Raw genomic sequence first — 6,391 nt, 5'->3', positions numbered from 1 at the left:
AAAAAAAAAAAACCTTCCAGATTAAAAAAACCTAAGACACTCTGCCTCTAAAAGATTGCAAACAAATACTAAAGGTAGTCATCATTCCAGCTAAATGAAAAGATACTAAACAAGTACTTCAAATCAGTTCAGCCAGTTCAGTCATGGCCAGCAAAGTAACACCAACATGGACCTGAATTTTTAAAATGTGGGTGAACCAGAACACTAACCAAACCAAGAAAAATTACAGTTTGAAGACGTTAGAAACTCAGATCTCCTTCTTAAAAATTAAGGGCAGTGAACATGTTGCAGAGCAACCAAATATCTTGATCAGCCAGAAAAAAGAAACAGCAGTGGTCAAATCAAAGATGGCAGCCCTGTGCTGCTTTGGATGTGCCTCACTCTCCATTTCCTGGCAATAATCCAATCTCATACATCAGGTTCCTGAAAGAGGTCACTATAATCTTTTGAGTCTCCCATTCCAGAGTTTCAACTTGTGATTTTTCCCATTCCAGTTAACATTCCAGATAACCCAAATTTTAAAAATTTAGGTTTGTTCCACTTTCTCTTTGTTGGCCATGAGTAAACTGGTTCCAAGTGGTTCAAAGCCTTCACCTAAAAGTGATCCAAATGGACATCAAGTAATAAAAAGCATCAATGAAAGTGATTATATAGTGTTCATTTTAGCAGCATGTATAATAAAACTGGAACAATACAGAGAAGATTAGCATGGTCCCTGCACAGGGACGACACGCAAATTTGTGAAGCTTTCTGTATTTTTATATCTGACAAAGGACTTATATCTTCAATTTATAGAAAAGTCCAACACCTCAACAACAAAAATACAAATAATGCAATTAAATACCGAGCAGAAGGCATGAATAGACACTTCACCAAAGCGAATATTCAAGAAGTCAATAAACACATGAAATGTTTACGATCATCAGCCATTAGAGAGATCCAAATCAAAATAATAATGAGATACCATCTTGCCCCAGCATTAGGACCAAAGGTCAAGAAGACAGAAAATAACAAATGCTATCCAGGATGTGAAGAAACTGAGATTCTCATACACTGATGGTGAAACTGTAAAATGATACAACCACTGTGGAAACCAGTACAGCAACTTATTAAAAAGGTGGAATTAGAAATATCATTTGACCCACCAATCCCACTACTAAATATATATCCTAAAGAAGTGAGAGCCAGGACAAGAACAGATATATGCACACCCATGCTCACTGTAGCACTACTTACAATAGCAAAAAATATGGAAACAATCCAGGTGCCCATCAACAGAAGAATGGATAACCACACTATGGTACATACACACAATGGAATACCATGCAACCCTAAACAACAACAAAGAATCGGCAAAGCGCCACATAACACTGAAGGACGTGGAGGACATTACGCTGAGTGAAACAAGTCAATCACAGAAGGCCAAATATTATATTAGTCTATCACTGTAAAAAGTCAAAGAAAGGTTTATATATGGAAAGAAATTTTCTTTGTTAGTTACCAGGAGTCGGGAGGAAGGGGAGGAAACACTGCTAGATAGGTAGAGACAAGTATTGATTTGGGTGAAGGGAAGGGCAATGTACTAAATGTCAGTGATCAAAACGTTGGCACTGAGGAAGAGGAAGACACAGAGAGGTACATGGAAAGGTACAGAAAGCAAAGATGAACCCTTTCGCACATACAGTGCTGCGTTGTTAGTGAAAGCAAACATAGATATAAGGGTGGACAGATGAGTGGACAGGATGAACTATTAGGTATGTCTATGCAGGGGGGAGTGTGCCCAAGACCATGTGTAGGGCTGGCGGACAATGTTTCTACAAGTATATTTGTATGTTCTGTAAGAATTTCCAAGTAGTAGAGATGACAAAGGACAAGGTAGTCATCACTTCTTGGCCACAGCCAGCTACCCAGAGGGAGCAAGTAGTTGGACCTGCAGGCTTGGGACCATGGTCGCAAGAGACATCAAATTCAATTGGCGTAACATACTACACAAAAACACTGTTCCACATTCTACTTTGGTGAGTAGTGACTGGGATCTTAAAAGCTTGCAAAAAGCCATCGAGATGGGTCTCTCCTCGTCCAAAGCAAAGAATGAAGAAAACCAAAGACCCGTGAAAACAACTGGTCCAAGGGACTGGAACGCCATGAGATCCTCAGCCTATATGACTATGAGACAAGAACTAAATGGTGCCTGGCTACCACTGTCAACCACTTGAAGACGTATGTATGTAGGAGATCCTGGACAGAGTGGGAGAACAATGTGGACAAAACTCAAAACCATTAAAAAAAAAAAAAAAAAAAAGGACCAGGCTGGCTGGTCTGATAGAGCATGGTGGAACCCCTGAGACTATGGACCCTAGCAGCCCTTCAGGTCTAGAACTGAACTCACTTTGGTGGCTTCCAGACAAACAAAAGATAGGCATATGAGCTGAACATTTACATCAGCTGGATACACTCCTTGGAGAGATCAATCATGGGAGAAGAGAAGGGCTGTGTATGCACAGGGAGGCAGCTCGGGAGGCAGGAGTGAATGGCAGGGTAGGACACAAGGAAGAAGTAACTGGGGAGGAAGTTGAAAGAGAGCTGTTGTACTGTGGGAAACTGCAGTCAATGTCATGAGACAAAGTGTATGTGAACTGATGTATGGAAAATGAATTAACTCTGTAAACTTTCACCCAAATCACAATAAAAATTTTAAAGAAAAAAAATATATATAATTGCATAAAGCAATACTTTATAAATCTGTTTTGATGGGCATATATTGTGTAAAGATGTAATGTATATGACAATAAAAGCAGAGAGGAGGGGAAAAGGAATGAAGATATAAAAGAGCAAAGTTTTTGCATGTTATCAAAATTGTTATTAACCCAAACTAGCTTGTTACAAATTTACAATCAAGTTGTTGTTGCTCTTAGGTGCCACTGAACCACCTCCAACTCACAGTGATGTTATGTACAATAGAATGAAACACTACCAGGTCCTGTGCCATCGTCACGATCCTTGCTATACCTGCGCCCATCATTGCAGCCACTGTGTCAATCCATCTTGTTGAGGACCTTCCCCTTTTTCACTGACCCTCCCATTTACCAAGTATGATATCCTTCTCCACAGAATGGTTCCTTCTGACAACATGACCAAAGTAGGTGAGATAAATTTTGGCCATTCTTTCTTCCAAGGAGCATTCTGGCTGGACTTCTTCCAGCACAGATTTCTTTTAGTAGTCCAGGATACTTTCAGCACTCTTCGCCAGCGCTGCAACTCAAAAGAATCAACTCTTCTTTAGTCTTCTTTATTCACTGTCTAGCACTCACATGCATATGAGGCGAGTGAAAATACCATGGATTAGGTTAGGTGCACCTTAGTCTTCAAGGAGATACCTTTGCTCTTCGTCACTTGAAAGAGGTCTTTTCCAGCAAATTTGTCCAATGCAATATGATGCCTGATGTCTTGACTGTTGCTTTACTGGTGTTGATAGTAGAACTAAGTAAATGAAGTCTTTGACAATGTCAATCTTCTCTCCATTTATCATGATGCTGCTTATTGTTCAACTTGTGAGGATTTTTTTTTATATTGAGGTATAATCCACACTGCAGACTTGTAGTCTTCAATTTTCATCAATAAGTGATTCAAGTCTTCTTCACTTTCAGCAAGCAAAGTTGTGTCATCTGCGTATCACAGCTTGTTAAAGAGCCTTCCTCCATTCCTGATGCCATGTTCTTCTTCATATAGCCCAGCTTCTCACATTATTTGCTCAGCATACAAATTGAATAAGTATAGTGAAAAGATATGAACTTCATTGTTGATTTTAAACCATACAGTATCCCATTGTTCTGCTAGAGCAACAACCTCCTGGTCTATGTACAGGTTCCTCATGAGTACAATTAAGTGTTCTGGAACTCCCAATCATCTCCAGGTTATAAATAATTTTTTGTGATCCACACAATCGAATGTTTTTGCCCAGTCAATAAAACACACGTAAATATCTTTCTGGTATTCTCTGCTTTCAGCCAAGAGCCACCTAACATCAGCAATGGTATCTCTCATTCCTTGTCCTCTTCTGAATCCAACTTGCATTTCTGAAAGTTCTTCGTCAATACACTGATGCAGCCACACTGGAATTATCTTCAGTAACATTTTACTTGCATGTAATGTTAACGATAGTGTTTGAAAATTTCCACATTCTGTGAGATCACCTTTCTTTGGAATGGGTACAAATATGGATCTCTTCCAGTCAGCTGGTCAGGTAGCTATCTTCCAAATATCCTGGCATAACCAGTGAGTGACTCCAGCATGCCGTTTGTTGAAACATCTAAATGGGTATTCTGTTAATTCCTGGACCCTTGTTTTTCTCCACTTCCTTCAGAGCAGCTTTGATTTCTTCCTTCAATACTGTTGGTCCTTGATTATATGCCACTTCCTAAAATGGTTGAACATCAACCAATTCTTTCTGGTACCATGACTCTGTGTATTGTTTCCATCTTCTTTTGGATGTTTCCTGCATCATTCAGTATTTTGCCCATAGAATCTTTGAATATTGCAATTCAAGCCTTAAAATTTTTTCTTCAGTTCTTCCAGCTTGAGAAATGCCAAGCATGCTTTTCCCTTTTGGTTTTCTAACTCCAGGTCTTTACATATTTCATTACATTAATTGACCTTGTTTTCTTGAGCTGCTCCTTCAAATCTTCCGTTCAGTTCTTTTATCTTGTCATTTCTTCCATTCGCTTCAGCTACTCTCCATTCAAGGACAAGTTTCAGGGTCTCTTCTGACATCCATTTTGGTCTTTTGTTCCTTTCCTGTCTTTTTAATGATCTCTTGCTTTCTTCATGGATGATATTCTTGATGTCATCCCACAATTCCTCTGGTTTTCTCCCATTGGTGTTCAATGCATTAAATCTATTCTTCAGAGGGTGTCTAAATTCAGAAGTCGTATTTTGGTTCTCACGGACTTCATTTAATTGTCCTCAAATTCAACTTGAACTTGCATATGAGCAATTGATGGTCTGTTCCACAATCAGCTCCTGGCCTTCTTTTGACTGAAGGTACTGAGCTACTCCATCACCTCTTTCCACAGATATAATCAGTCTGATTCCTGTGTACTCCATCTGGCAAACTCCACGTATATAGCTACTGTTTGTGTTGTTGAGAAAAGGTATTTGCAATGAGTAAGTCACTGGTCTTGCAAAATTGTAATCATGCAATCTCCAGTGTTATTTCTATCAACAAGGCCATATTTTCCAACTACTTCTTCTTTGTCTCCAACTTTTGCATTCCAGTTTTAAGTCATAATCAACACATCTTGATTGCATGTTCAGTAAAATTCAGACTTCAATCTCTTCATCTTTGGCTTTGGTGATTGGTTCATATATTTGAATAACAGTAGTATTAACTGGTCTGGTTCAGGCATATGAATATTATCCTATCACTGACAGCATTGCATTTCAGGAGAGATCTTGAAACATTCTTTATGATGATGAATGGCACACCATTCCTCTTCAATCTGTCATTCCTGGCATGGTATATCATATGGTTGTCTGACTCAAACTGGTCAAAACATGTCCATTTCAGCCTAGGATATCAATCTTTACATGTTTCATTTCATTTTGGACAACTACTAATTTTCCTAGATTCATAGTTCATAAATTCCATAGTCCGAATATTAATAGATGTTTGTAGCTGTTTTTTCTCATGTAGAGTCATGCCACATCAGCAAATGGAGGTCCCAAAAGCTCTACTCCATCACTGTCATTCATTACAATTGGCTCTACTCTGTGGAGGTAACTCTCCCCAGGTCTTTTGAGCACCTTCCAACTTGAGGCGTTCATCTTCTGACATTATATCGGATAATGTTTCAGGGCTATTCGTAAAGTTTTTCAGTAATACATAAGGCAGTGTTTCACTGCTATTCATAAGGCTTTCATTGGCCAAGTCTCTGAGAAGTGAACAGCCTTGTCCTTCTTCCAAGTCTGTCCTAGTCTGGAACAACCAAGGGCAATGACTAAAAAAACTCAAAAAATTACAATAAAAAAGAAACAATAAAATTAAAATAGTACTAGAAACCATCTATCTACACAAACAAAAGCAGTAACAGAAGAATAGAGGAACAAAGATTTAATACGATGTATTAATGGGAGAGGTAAATCCACTTTATCAGTGCAGTGAATTGCTTGATGTGGCACTTCTAGCCATTGTCCTCCATTCTGTGATGTTTTGTAAATCGCATTATCCATGCCTGTTTGGGGTGCTGTGGTAGTTAAGGTCAGGTATCAACTTGGCTGGGCAGCTGGTAGTAGTCATTCCCTATTGTTGTTGTTGTTATGTGCCGTCGAGTCGGCCCCGACTCATAGCGACCCCTCCTTGGGTTTCCGAGGCAGTATCACTACGGAAGTAGGA

General features: G+C 39.2%; 1 protein-coding gene and 1 non-coding gene across 2 annotated transcripts in view; one reads left to right on the top strand and one right to left on the bottom strand.

Moving 5' to 3' along the window:
* Positions 1–6,391, bottom strand: part of MYO9A (myosin IXA) — a 441,307-nt gene that overhangs the window by 357,335 nt on the left and 77,581 nt on the right. The gene's annotated exons all lie outside the window — the stretch shown is intronic.
* LOC122151859 lies at positions 654–760 on the top strand. Its single transcript, XR_006164306.1, has one exon. It is a non-coding gene; the product is annotated as a U6 spliceosomal RNA (small nuclear RNA).

Source organism: Orycteropus afer, unplaced genomic scaffold (genome assembly GCF_000298275.1).
Source record: "Orycteropus afer afer isolate SDZICR_OR568_19922 unplaced genomic scaffold, OryAfe1.0 scaffold00015, whole genome shotgun sequence".
Lineage (NCBI taxonomy): Eukaryota > Metazoa > Chordata > Mammalia > Tubulidentata > Orycteropodidae > Orycteropus > Orycteropus afer.
This window is presented reverse-complemented; position numbering and strand designations above follow the sequence as displayed.